A 14576-nucleotide genomic window follows, 5' to 3' on the forward strand; every position below is an offset into this window, starting at 1 on the left:
GAACAATAATAGTCCATAGTATTTATGTAGCATAACTTGTTTAATCATTCCCCAATTGAGGGGAATCCCCTCATTTTCCAATTCTTTGCCATTACAAAAAGAACTGGAACATGCCGGACTGTTCCCATTTTTTTAATGATTTCTTCTGGATATACACCTAGAATTGGAATTGCTAGGTAAAAGGGAATGCATGGTTTTATTTCTCTTTGGGCATAGCTCCATATTGCTCTCCAGAATGGCTGGATCCATTCACAACTCCACCAGCAATGTATCAGTGTCCCAGTCCTCCCATAACCTCTTCAACATTGATCATTTTCCCTTTTTCTCATTTTAGCCAGCTTGATAGGCATGAGGTGATACCTCATAGTTCTTTTAATTTTCATTTCTCTAATCAATGGGAGCATTTCTTCATATGATTGTACATAGTTTTAATTTCTTCATTTGAAAATTGTCTATTCATATCCTTTGACCATTTAGCAATTGGGGAATGATTTGTAACCTTATAAATTTAGTTCAATTCTCTCTATATTTTAAAAATGAGACCTTTATCAGAACTCCTAGTTGTAAAAGATTGTTTCCTCAGCTTTCTGCTTTCCTTCTGATTTTGGCAGCATTGATTTTATTAGTGCAAAAACCTTTTAATTTAACATAGTCAAAATCATTCATTTTGCAGTTTATAGATGGGGTGGCTAGGTGGCGTAGTGGATAAAGCACCGGCCTTGGAGTCAGGAGTACCTGGGTTCAAATCCGGTCTCAGACACTTAATAATTAGCTAGCTGTGTGGCCTTGGGCAAGCCACTTAACCCCATTTGCCTTGCAAAAACATAGGAAAAAATGCATACACAGTTTATAGTGTATTCTATTTCTTGTTTGGTCATAAATTTGTCCTTTCCATAGATTTCATAGCATATTTCTTGGTCTATTAATTTATCTAGGCTGCCTCCCTTTATGTCTAAATTCTGTATCCATTTTGACTTTATTTTGGTATAGGGAGTGAGATGTGGGTCTATGCCTAATTTTTACCATACTATTTTCCAGTGTTCCCAACAATTTTTGTCAAATAGTGAGTTCTTATCCCAGCTAATGTCTTTGGGCTTATCAAACAGTACATTTCAGTCGTCATTTAGTACTATGTTTTTTGAACCTATCCTAATCCACTGATCCATTACTCTATTTTTTTTTAGGTTATTGCAAGGCAAATGGGGTTAAGGCCACACAGGTAGGCAATTATTAAGTGTCTGAGACGGGATTTGAACCCAGGTACTCCTGACTCCAGGGCCAGTGCTTTATCCACTGTGCCACCTAGCCGCCCCCATTACTCTATTTCTTAACCAGTACCAGGCAGTTTTGATGACTGCCTACTTTATACTATAGTTTTAGATCCTGTAGAGCTAGTCCACCTTCCTTTACATTTTTTTTCATCAGTTCCCTTGCTATTCTTGCCCTTTTGCTCCAGATGAATTTTGTTACTATTTTTTCCTAGCTCAGTAAAATAGTTATTTGGTATGAGAAAAGATCCTCTCTAAGGAAAAAAAAATCATCTATCCCCACCAAGGCTCGTTAAGATAGAGGGAACCAAAGAAAGGTGGGAGAAGAGGATTAGCCCAATTTTCAGAGATTTTCATGAATTTCCTAAAGGTATGGGATTGTGCTGATCTTGATTTGACTGCTGGGAGGGGTGTGACTTTATTTTATGTTATTATTATTTTTCTTATATAAAGATAGCATTCACTTTTATAAAGTTTTGTACCTTCTACCTTTCCCTCCCCCCCCACCCTCGGCCAATTTCCCACCACAAAAGGAACTGTTATTTGATATTTCTGTATATGTTGGTTGGTCTTTCCCCCTTTATTGTGATCTCTTGTGGTATTTCTGGATCCAAGGGTATGCACAGTTTTATTGCCTTATGGGCATAGTTCCAAATTGCTCTTCAGAATCAGTAGAACTTGATTTATTTTTAGTAGCCTTGGTGCAAAGCCTCAAAATAGAAGCTGAAAATTTTTTTTTGGAATTATGGTATCCTTTCAATATTTTTAAAATTTCAAGACCCAGACTTATAAGTTCTTTGTGTTCTGTTCTGTTTCCCACCTTACTCAGTTCCTAATTGATATTCTGCTACACTAAGATTTCCATGTAACATATTCATTTATTTTTCCTAATCCTTTGTAACTGTTCCTAAAGCTCTCCCTTGAGTCCCCAGAGGACCACAGAAATGACCCTCAGTTCCCAAAAGAATATCCATCAAGCATAAGTTATAATACATTTTACCTAAAATTAAAGAACTTGGAGGGTGTTAACTTGTCAAAATCATTCACTGGAATGATTGTTATGCACTTGGAAAATATAAAGTGTCACATAAATGCTTAAGGACAGAATCACCTCAGTCAATGACTGGATCATATTACTTTCTCCTGAGCTTTGCTTAAGACTCTAGGTACCTTGTTTCCTAGGAAATAGAGTGAAAAACAGAGGGGTACAAATTAGCTGCAACCCCCTAATATGAATGAAGCAATGATTATGGGGAATTATAAAAGTCCACATTTTCCACAGGACAGATAGTTGGCCTATTGGCTTCACTGAGTCCAAGAGCTTCTTGTGAACTAGGGTCTTCCAGGGTTTGGGTTCACACTAATGTAACCAGGAGTTTTTCATAAAATAATATCTATAAGAATTCATCCAGTCTTCAGAGGTGTAAGATATAGCAATGGATGTCCTTTTCCCTTAAAGGTGCACTTCTCCAGGGAAAGAAAGGATTTCTCTTTCAACGAATTTTTACCCATTCATATTTTTATCTTAGAGCTTCTCTTGTTTGTGGCCTAGGGTAAAGGCATCTGAAGATGTATATCCTTTAGTTATCTATATACTTATAGACCTAAGATGGAAGATATACTTTTCTCTTTTTATATGCTTGTGATTCCCATGTTTATGGAACCATGGAACCCAGGCTGCTTTACAAATTCTCCTTGAACATTGTTTTGTTCTATGAACTGAAATCCTAAACTCATTTCCAAGCTTTCCTAGTTTCACTCTTGATTCCCTGAAATTTGATACTATGACTCAGCTGCCTTCTCACCCCAAAGATTCATAATTTTCTATTAGCTTGTAAGCTTCTCAAGGGCAGGCTCCATGTCTCAAGTCTTTTTTGTCTCTGCAGTGTCTGGTCCATGGTAGATAAATAATTAATGCTTGCCAGGTGAATCCCCTGGTCTCTTTTGCCTCAACCATGGCCAAAATTTGATCAGCAGCTGGGACAAGGGACAAAGAAAGGTAGGTCTGAGTTAGCCTCTGACAAACTTTGTATGAGCATGTAATACATATAGGTCTTCTAGTTATTAAGTTTTTGCAGTCCCTGATGCATGGCTGGAGATCTTCTTGGGAAAGTAGGCTTAGAAGATTGCTAGAGGCACTCCTGCTGTTACATTTAGCTAAGGTTCTTTCCTTTTCTCCCAGTGATTCCCTTATTAGAGAAACCTGTAAAACCAGGAGGAAGGAAAGGATAGTTTTCTGGCTATCTTATAGTCCTTATGTCCCTCATTAAGGCCTCTTTCATGGACTATTCAGGGATGTGAACTTGTGAACTCAGTACTGCTTACTTACCATCATTGCAAAATCAGCTCTTACAGATATCAAGCACCCAACAGTGGCAACCCAGCTCCCAGGAAGTAGGAACAAAAGAACAGCCCCATTTTACTCTTCTGTCTACTTGTCAGCTTTTTGCGGTTCACAAGCAGGATGAAATGATATTTCAAGGAAGGGGAATTGGAAATATGGAATCTAAACTATTCATCCTTGGATTAAATGTATTGTGGGTGAAGCACAAGACTTCTATAAGGACAGCAAAAATCTACATTTTTCACGAATTACCTATGAGTATCCAGAAACAGAAAAAGACACTTGAGATGGATATACTTAAGCTGACCACTTTTAGCAAAGCTCTCGATGGGTTAATGTGAGACAATTAAGATAGGAGGGAAATGGGGCTGGCAGGGAGTCCAGATCATAGTGGTGCTGAGGACATCCTACTGTGGCAGAGCTTAGTTAGGCTTGTAAATATGGGGGGGGGGTGAAGGGGACAGCTAATGCAAGTGCTACACTTCACTTTGAGGAGATGTTGGTCAATGCACCAAGAGAAAAGCTACTTTTCAACCCATGTCTTCCACACTGACACAGCAAGTCTGATCCTGGGCCATCAAACTCATATCAATGCTCATGCCATATGGGCATTGAGGACTAGATACTCCAGAGAGTCAAAAGATTGATCTAGTGGCCAAAGTGCCAGGGGATAAAGCTATTATTTGCTTTGTTACAAGACTGGATAGCAACTCTGACCTTAAAGATGACTGCTTCCTGATTGCTTCCTCCCTGTCTCTCCCCCTTTCTACATGCTGAGCAGATAAGGGGACTTTTTTTCACAGCTAGGTAGTTATTAAGTGTCTGAGACCGGATTTGAACCCAGGTACTCTAGATAAGGGGACTTTTAAGGAAACATTTCCCACCTAAGCTTCCTTCTTTGACAATCTCTTTCCTCTGAACCATCTTAGATATTGGTAGCAGATTTCTCTTTCTTGGTTACCATTTCAGATATATTCACCCACTCAAAAACTTTCAATGGCTCCTTATTATTTACAGGATAAAATCTAGGTTTTTCCACTTACTATTCAAAGTTCTCTGTAATCTGACCTCAACACACTTTTCAAACCTTCTCTTCTTCCCATCCTCCCCTCCCCCCAGAAGTTCCATTTTATTCAAACTGTTCTCACAGTTCTCCAAACATTTCCCCTACATTCCTTTCTCTGCATATTTTCTCATGCTTTTTCCCTTATCTGTAAAACTATCTTCTCCTTAAAACTGCCCCTGCCCTCTGGGATGATCTCCAATGTATTCTGCTTGTATCTTACTTGCACAGTTGTTGAAATACTATCTTCCCCACTAAACTGTGAGCTCTTTGAGGGCAGGAAATGTCTCTTATCTTTCTTTAAACCCTCAGCACTTTGCACAGTGCCTGGTAAACCAGTAGTAGGTGCCTAGATCTATGCTTGTTGATTTGACTTGATTTGACTAGCCCGCTGTAGGCATTTCTTTCTCCTTTGTTCTTACTGGTTGTATTTGAATTCAATTTAATGGACATTGATTAAGAGAATGGTATGTGTGACAGCACTATTTAGGCACTGGAATCACCTAACACGATATTCTAGGCAAAGCTTGAAGATGAAGACAATACCTACAATTAAAGTAACAGGGAAGGAAAGAATATTGACAATTGGAAAATCAAGGGAGGATTTATAGAGAAGGCAGGCTGAAATTGAAAGTCTTCTAGCATCATGAATCTAAAGCTGCAAGGGAACATCTTACAGATGAGGAAATAGAGGTGGAATGATTAAATGATTAGACTCAGGCTCATATAGCTAATAAGTATCTGAGGCAGGATTTGAACTTGACTCTTCCTGAGTCTGACAGATTGGAATGAGTGGGATGTAGTAGAAGGTATGGGTGTCTTGCAGGCATGGCAGATGGCCTGTATGATTGCCCAGAAGAAGGTATATTGAGTTTGAGGACAGGTATAATTGACTAGAAAGTCAAGTTTTTGAAGGAGCTTGGACCAGAATGAGCAGTCTTAAACACAAAGCTACAGATTTTATATTTCATCCTAAAGTCAAATAGGATGATGACATAATCCTATTTGCTTTTTAGGAAGATGATTTTAGTAGCTGTGTAAAGAATGGATTCACAATGAGAGACACTGGAAGCAGAAAAACCAGTTAGGAAGGTATTGACAGTAGTCTAGCTGCTTGGTGATAAGAGCCCGAACAAGAGGAGAGAGCAGAGAGGAGACAGATGTGTAGGCAGAATTGACAGCATTTGGTAACTGATTAGATATGAATGAGGGAGAGAAAAATAAAACTTTTGTAATAAATTTGCAAAGCCAAGCAAGACATATTACTAAACTAACGATGGCTAAAAATATTTGTATTCTGTATCTTGAGTCCATCATGTCTGTCAGGTGGGGTCTACCACACATTATCATTACTCCTTTGGAATCATAACTAGTCATTAAATTGATCAGAATTATATATCGGGTGACTGGGAGGATGGCATTATTTTCAACAGAAATAGACAATTGAGGACAAAAATGGAAAAATGAAACACATTTTTTGGGGGAAGTAGAAGAGTTTCATATTGTGTTTGAAATGCATACTGGACTTACTTCTCAGTGGAAATAGAAAATAGCTATTGATGACCCAGGCTGAATGAGGCATTTGGCACTTGTATGCCTCTTTATCATTACCTTCTTTCTTTCATGAATAGGTGTTATTTACCCAGTCATGTTTCATGATTTTTGAATCCACCATGGTTCCTAACACATAGTAAATAATCAGAAAAATTTGGTTAGTGATGACATGTACAAAAGATTTTCATACCCTTTTAAAAACTTTTTAATTTTTTTTTGAATTTTACAATTTTTCCCCCAATCTCACTTCCCCCCCAACAGAAGGCAGTCTGATAATCTTTACATTGTTTCCATGCTATACATTGATCCCATACCCTTTTTTAAAAAAGGAGATTAATTCAAGGTAAAAAAATGCCCATTTTATAAGAATTCATCTGTGTAAAATTGATAGGACATTGGAAACAAAAAAGTTATATTCACACAAAAATTCAGACTCAAATTTGTAAATTGTGTTGTAGAATGCTTTTATGTCTTAGAAATACCATCTAAACCTACTGTTTTAAATATCAAGTTAATCACACTCAATGGACAGTTTTTTTTTACAATTTTATCAGTATACTAGGATTCATATACTTTAAAAACTACACAGAAACATGGTAGACTAAAAAGATAGAAATGAGAAAAGTTAGAATCATAGACTATAGAGTTCAAAGGTATCTCATAGGTAATTTTGTTTAATACCTGCATTTTACATATGAGAAACCTGAAGCTTATGTAACTTAGTCAAGGTCTTAATGTCAAACCATAGAAATTATATATATAACCTCAAGTCATGGTGTTAAGAAAAAAAAAATTAGTAGAATTCATTGTTACTGGTTAGCTTTAGCCAACCCTATGAAACTAAGTAGAGTTGAAAAACTTAGTAAGTATTTATTTTCTTTCCCCTCACTTTCCTTCAAAGAAAAGAAAAGCTCTTATAATAAATATGCAAAGGCAAGTAAAATATGTTACTACACTGACCATATCTAAAAATTGTATTATGTTGTATCTTGAGTCCATCAATCTAGCATGCATCATCATTGATCTTTTGGAATCATGACTAGTCATTAAATTGATCAGAGTTCTTGTCTCTCCCCCACACTTCCTGTGATGCTATTATTATATAAATTATTTTCCTGGTTCTGTCTCTTTACTCTGCATCAGTTCATAGAAATATTCCTAGATTTATGCAAAATTAGCCCTCTCATCTTTTTCTTCAGTACAATATTAGATTACAGTCACATGCTTAATCTATTCAGCCTTTCCCCCCACTGATGGACCCCTTTCTAGTCTAGTTCTTTGCTTTAAGAGCTGCTACAGATATTTTTGTACATGAGGGTCTTTCTTCAATCTGTTTGGGGAATATGACTAGGAATGGTATTATTGCTGGGTCAAAAAAGTATAGTGATTCTTGGGGAATGTGTCCAAATTGCTTTCCATATTGCCAATTCCCAGCTCCACTGATGCCTTTGTTTTTCTGCAGCCTCTCTAAATTGATCATTTTTCTTTTTTGTCCTTTTTTGCCAATCTGTCCTTTTTGCCATGAGGTAGAACTTCAGAGTGGCTTTAGTTAGCATTCCTCCAACTATTAGTGTTAGGAAGCACTTTTTTCATATGACTTCTGATATTTTGTATTTCTTCCTTTGGAAACTGCTTATTCATATCTTTGGTCAGGTAGGGTTTCAGGATTCAGCCATGCCCTTTCGTACTCCATGCGCAATTGTCCATGTCTCTATTGAAAATACAAGGCTCCTCTTGTGCATTTGTCAAGCTATGTTTTTTCACTTGGGTTCAGCTCTAAGTGACCTGATTTCTCAGTTTCCTTGTATTTTTTACTTCCCTTCGTGTGCCATCCAATCTGTTACAAGTACAGGGAAAACTATTAAAGGCCTTCCTTCTATGAAGCCCTCCTTTCTCCCCTCCCCTTTTATCTGTTTTAGTCTGGTTCCCCATACCCCTGTCTAGTGGGTAATGGTTCCTTCCAAATCCCTCACAGTTCATTAGGAGGCTCCTCAATTTATTAGGAACCAATCATGCATTCATACATTGTTCCTCTGTCTGAAGTGCACTTTTAAATGTTCAACTATACACTAATCAAGTTGAACACGATAATGAGAGCACGTTCACATTGTTAAGGTAAATGACCCAATACACAGACTGAAGGCATATTTGAACTACAATTTGGGTTTTCATGGAAATACTGAACATCCCAGAAAAGAAACCATGATGAGGATGCTGTTTGTGTCTACCTTATGAAAGTCTGACAGGCTGGACATGAAGCATGTTTCCAACTTTGTGTGTGTAATATGCTTTTTCTGTGTTGTTTCAGTTAAATCTGATGCTTCATGACCTCCTTTAGAGTTTTCCTGGCAAAGATATTGGGGGGGGTGTGTTTCCATTTCCTTCTCCAGTTCAATTTACAGATGAGAAAACTGAGGCAAATAGGATTAAATGACTTGCCCAGGGTTGCACAGCTAGTAAATGTCAGACCAGACTTGAACTTTTGAAGATGAGTCTTACTGACTCCAGGTTCAGCCCTCTGTGGAACATAACTTAGAGAAAAGAATACTATAACTGGGAGAACATGTAAGAATTGGGTGAACTAATGAATAGTTGGCTTTCAACTATTTGTACTGACAGAGAGAAAAAGTGTGAAACTTTTTTTGTACTGACATTTAAATATTAGTGGGTCTGATCTCCTGAAAATAAGCATTTAACAATAATAATAATAATAAAGTTGAACTGGGCTGACTTGGCTCAGGAGGAGTTGAGAAAGTTGTTTATTTTCCCTTTTCTTCCTCCCTCTGTTCTACTTCTTCCAACAATTCATTTTTGTTACTTGTTGTTTAGTCATTTCGGTCATGTCCAATTTTCATGACCCTATTTTGGGGTTTTCATGACAAAGATTCTGGAGTGGTTTACCATTTCCTTCTCCTGATCATTTTACAGATGAAGAAAATGAGGCAAACTGGATTAAGTGATTTGCCAGGGTCACACAGCTTTAAGTATCAGGCTAGATTTGAACTCATGAAATTGAGTTTTCCTGATTCCAAACCCAGTCCTATACTTAATTCATCACCTACATCCTGGTAATAGATGGCATAGATCTCAGGAAGGTTAGGCTGCCATCTAGAGTAAGGATAGCTGAATGCAGAGCTCTAACTAGGTTGGAGTAATATTTTTTTCCTAGGGCTCTGATATTTAGAGAATGCTGAAATGACTTCAGTAATAGAAACAATAGAGCTTGGTACCTAGAACAATTAATTGAAATTGTATTTTTTTTTGTCTGTGCAAGGGTGAATTCTTTCTTAGTCCAGCATACCCAGTTTTCCCAATCTCCTCTGACAGCAGTCTCCCCAGAATTGACCTTGCTTACAGGTTCCTTATAATGGTTCTGATCCTCTTCTCCACATAAGTGAATTTGCCTTAAAAAGCTTGAGGTCAAAAATAGTTTCTGCTCTAGTGTGGTTTTAGGATTTTCTGATGGCTTCCATTCAACTTTTAAAAGAGAATAAATAGAAGCTATTTGAAATGTCAACAGTTGCAAGTAGTTAAACAGTGTGCACTGGTGGGCAGGATTTGATTTTAAATGATCTAGGAATCCAAGAAAGGATGATACATGGCTACCCAGTCATTAGAATGCTGCAACGGTGGGTACCTGGGGGGAAAAATGCAAAATAGGATAACCTCCAAACTTATTTAAGGAAATGCTTGTGAAGGAGAAATAGGTCATCCTTTTCACCAGATATTCAGTTATTATTTGTGAAAATATTTAAATACAATGAACCCAATTTTGATTATGTTCAAGGGCAGACAAATTTCAAACCATCACTCATTAAAAAAAATTAAAAAGGAAAATCAACAGATTGGTCCTGCTGCCAAGATTAAGAAACTACATGATAAAGTTTGTTTTAAGCTTTTTTCCATATTATTGCATAGTTTGATAATAAGTTGTTTAGCTTCATTTTCTAACTAGTTATTGAACCAAGAAGACACAGAACAATAGATTGTGTGTGTGTGTATGTGTGTGTGTGTCTAAATAGTATTTGCTTTCAGGTGAAGGAGTTTCAAGGAACTGCCATGCCTCTTCCTTGTGTCATCTTTTATGTAACTGTCATTGAATGATATTTAGTGATGGTCTCAGTGAAAACTACTTTGTAGTGATTTGAAAAGTCCTAGTCACCATTTTCTAAAAGCTTATGCTCTGTCCAGTCACTATTTCTTCTGCATCAGAGAATTTTCAATCAATCAAGCTCATGGATAGTGGAAAGGACACAAGATTGGGTGTTCCAGCTCTCATTCTGCCATTATCTGAGTGACATCAAAGGGAATGCACTCTTTTTTTAAGGATTTTTTCTTTTTCGCAAGGCAATGGAGGTAAGTGGCTTCCCCCAAGGCCACACAGCTAGGTAATTATTAAGTGTCTGAAGCCGGATTTGAACTCAGGTACTCCTGACTCCAGGGCCAGTGCTCTATTCACTGTGCCACCTAGCCATCCCAGAACACACTCTTTTCAAAGGGAGAAATCTAAGTCATCAACAACATATGAAAAAAATATTTCAAACTAGCCATTAATTATTAGAGCTATGCAACTTAAATTAGCTTTGAAGTTCTAACTTAAACTCATCAGATTGACAAAAATGACCCAAAAGCAAGCAAATAAGCAAAAAAAAAATTCAAGAAGTATGACAATTGTTGGAGAGAAATAGGAAAACAAATTAATACTCACTTGGATCTATGAATTGGATCTGTTTCTTTGAGATTTGGTAGTTCATATTCTTTTATGATTTACTTAATAGGGAATGGCTCTTGTTCTTATAAATTCAAATCAGATCCTTACATAATTTATCTATGAGGGGACTTTCAATGTAATTCCCTGACTTGCCTTCTTCTTTTATGAAAGTTCTCCATTTCTTACTTATCTTCAGGTAAAAATTCAGATTTGGGATTATAAACTACTCACAATAATATTCAAAATACCTACCAGTTAAATTGTTCCTCTTTAGACCATTTATAACTTTCTTTCTTAGACACATCCTGTGTTCACATGACCTCAAATTGTCGTGATATGAAAACTAGAGTAGTTTACTAGAAACAGGAAAATATATCTTCAGCAATCACTCTTAGAACTTGTTGCTCCTAGCAAACATTCTCTTCCTCTCAATTGCCTGCAGACAAAAATTTTCAATTCCAATCTCACCCTGTCCCCATGGTCTAGTTCTAGCCCTGAGGTTAATTTAAGAAGTCATAAATGTCCAGATAATAACTTGCTCCTCATATGACTACAAAAGATGGGTTGGGTCTTGTTATTTAGGTTTATTTGCCTCCTAGAGAGTTGAGAGGTTCATAATTGAGCACAAAATTACTATCCCATATAGGTGAAGTGTCTTTATTGCCTGGAAATGCATTTTTCAAGTTAAGATATAGGACAAGATTTATATATATAGCTAGTGGCTGCTGCCTCCATTAGTAAAAAATCAAAATTGCAATATCTTAAAACCTGTGTGACTTAGCATCAGCAGAACATAAGGAAAAATTTCCAAACATCAGCATCCTTTTTCTCCCTTGTTATCATTTTCATCTTCTAAGCAACTTAAATTTTTTTTAAATTCCCATTTTAGTCTACTTATATAGGTAGTTCCTGGGGAATTCCAAATTGCTTTGGTCTTGATAATTAATATAAGTACATCATATTAGTTAACTCCGTAACATTCACTCTTGCAATGCTTGGGGGGGGGGGTGTCCTTCAACTTACAGGACTAATCCTTCTGATAAAAAGTTATCCCAGATTCAATGTACTCTGTGAGTCCACATTGCCTAAAACCAAGAACTCCCACCAAGGTGTTTGTCTTTAGTAGTCAGTAAGAGTGATGAAGAGAATCATGGAACTCTGTTATGGTCTTGGCCTAGTCCCTTCTCCCAGTTTCCATTCCCCCTTCCTCCAACATCTGGTTTTCAATTACCCAATCTTAGTCATTTGATGGTCAAGCTTACACCTGAAAGTCTGACCATTCTGTTTCATTAATCTGAAACACCAGTTGTGTCCTCCATTGAAGTCAGTCACTTCTTTTTCATCAGTTATTCTTCTGGCCTCCTGCTAAACTATCTTGGTGGACCCAGGAATTCCACTTGCCCTTTGTTCTTCAATCCATCTCTTCCATTCTCTCTCTAACTCAGGTCATTTGGCTGACTTGCCTCTCATGATCTTCTGCTGTGACAGGAAATGACATGTTGGACTTAAGAAGTCAGTACTGGGGCGGCTAGGTGGCACAGTGGATAGAGCACTGGCCCTGGAGTCAGGAGTACCTGAGTTCAAATCCAGCCTCAGACACTTAATAATTACCCAGCTGTGTGGCCTTGGGCAAGCCACTTAATCCCACTGCCTTGCAAAAAAAACCTTAAAAAAGAAGAAGAAGAAGAAGAAGAAGAAGAAATCACTTATCTTGGACTGGAAGGACCGGTAAGCATCTTGCTTATTTAAGAATACCCGAGTCAGGGGTCAGACCACTCCCCAAGCATCACCCCTATTCAACCCACTACAAAAGTGAATTTTAGTCTGGAAGAGAAGTGCCTGCCCCCTTCTCTATCTTCTTGACTATACCTTGCCTTCCTCTCTTTCTTAGGTCACAGGTTACTGTCCTAGGTCCCCTGTAGAGGACTATGGGCCATCTGCCGGACTAAGCCAGCCCTTATAGCTATTTATTCTCTCTCTCTCTCTCTCTCTCTCTCTCTCTCTCTCTCTCTCTCATTTCATCTAGCCTGTCCTCAAAGTGCTTACTGCTTTTCCAGGAGGAGAAAAGTTTTTAACCTATAAAATTTGTAAGCCTTATATAATAAATCCAGTTTTAAATCCCAGGGATGCACATGAATTCACTCACTATTCAGGCTTCTCAGTCTTCATTTGGAGACCCTAATACTCATCTACAACAAAAGGACATATTTTTCCATGTATAAGATGCACACTTTTTCAAAAATTTGGGGTCTAAAAACTGGGAGTGTCTTATATGTGGTTGTAAGATTTTTTTTACTTGCATTTCTCACTTGTCTCTGCGTTTGTTTCATGTTTGTTATCGATATAATAGATTATATTTCACCATGTTCTGCCCAGAAGTGGCTCAGAAAAGATTTTCATACAATGCTGAATTCAAGTTCCAAGTGATCCAGTTGCAAAAGTGAATGGAAACTGTGCTGCTGAATATCAGTCTGGTCCTCCTCCAACTAAGATAAAAACTGAGACTGGCTATGGCAAGAAGAAGGCCACGAGAGGCAAATCAGCCAAGTAGCCTGAGTTAAAGAGTGAACTGAAGAGATGGATTGAAGAGCAAAGGACCAATGGAATTCCTTCGTCCACAAAAATGGTTCAGCAGGAGGCAAGAAGAATGGCTGATGAAAACAAAGTTACTGATTTCAAAGGAGGATACAACTGATACTTCAGGTTCATGAAACAGAATGGACCAAGCATGTTTCCACACACCAGACTTGCCCAGGGTTGTGGTCAACCCCAGATCAGAGCACAGACAGGAGAGTGGTCAGTCTCTCCTAAGACAGGGATTCATCATCAAACACAGATGAGGATGAGCTAATGAATGAGAGTTTGAATTTTGATGAAAAAAACTTGAGTTAATAACTTTATATAATAATTTTTTTTCAAATTTCAGGCCCCAAAATTATGGTGAGTCTTATCTATGGGAGTCTCTTAAACTTGGGGGAATACAATAATCCATTCAAAGAAAAGGAATTTAATGAAATGTCAAAGTATGGAAAGTGAATAACAAAACATTCCTCCAAATAATCTGGAGAAAAGAGTGTGTAGACACATACATATTTTCTCACACATATACATACTTTGGTGTAGAGGTGTCAAACCTGAGTTCACAGGCACCACCAGTCCAAGTGCAACTTTAAACAAATTAAAGGTAAATGGTTGACAAAATAAATATACAATACAAGTTAACATTAATTTGTCATTCTGTAACTCAGTACGTGATCTGGCAAGAATCATTCCAATTTGAGTTTGAACCACTGCTTTTGTGGATATGCATGGGGACATATGCTTAAGGACTGTGTGTAGCTAGGACACACATATGGATGGAAGGATCTTCCATTGGGAACATATGTGACTAAGATGCAGTCATGGTGGTACAACTAAGGCTTTTAACATTGCAATGATGTTGCTATCTTTTGATGTTATTCAACTTCTTTCCCTAGACTTATTGCAAATTGGTCTCATAGTCCAGCAAATACTTCTCTTCTGGACCAGTCTCTGCCTGGTTCAGATTCAGTCACTTTCTTAGCTATAATTATCTAAATTCTTTTAAAAAAAAATCAACCCCATGGTCTCACTGAGGTTAATTCAAGGAAGTCATAA

At 37.5% G+C, this 14576-nt stretch overlaps 1 long non-coding RNA gene across 1 annotated transcript in view; it reads left to right on the forward strand.

The window, feature by feature from the left end:
* LOC141523277 (uncharacterized) overlaps nt 1-13937 on the forward strand; it is a 24182-nt gene extending 10245 nt beyond the window's left edge. Inside the window, exons 2-3 of the long non-coding RNA XR_012478449.1 lie at nt 12386-12668; nt 13291-13937. This is a non-coding gene — a long non-coding RNA (uncharacterized LOC141523277). The remainder of the gene's footprint in view (nt 1-12385; nt 12669-13290) is intronic.
* Nucleotides 13938-14576: the final 639 nt, after the last annotated feature.

The sequence above is a fragment of the Macrotis lagotis genome, chromosome 1, assembly GCF_037893015.1.
Source record: "Macrotis lagotis isolate mMagLag1 chromosome 1, bilby.v1.9.chrom.fasta, whole genome shotgun sequence".
Lineage (NCBI taxonomy): Eukaryota > Metazoa > Chordata > Mammalia > Peramelemorphia > Peramelidae > Macrotis > Macrotis lagotis.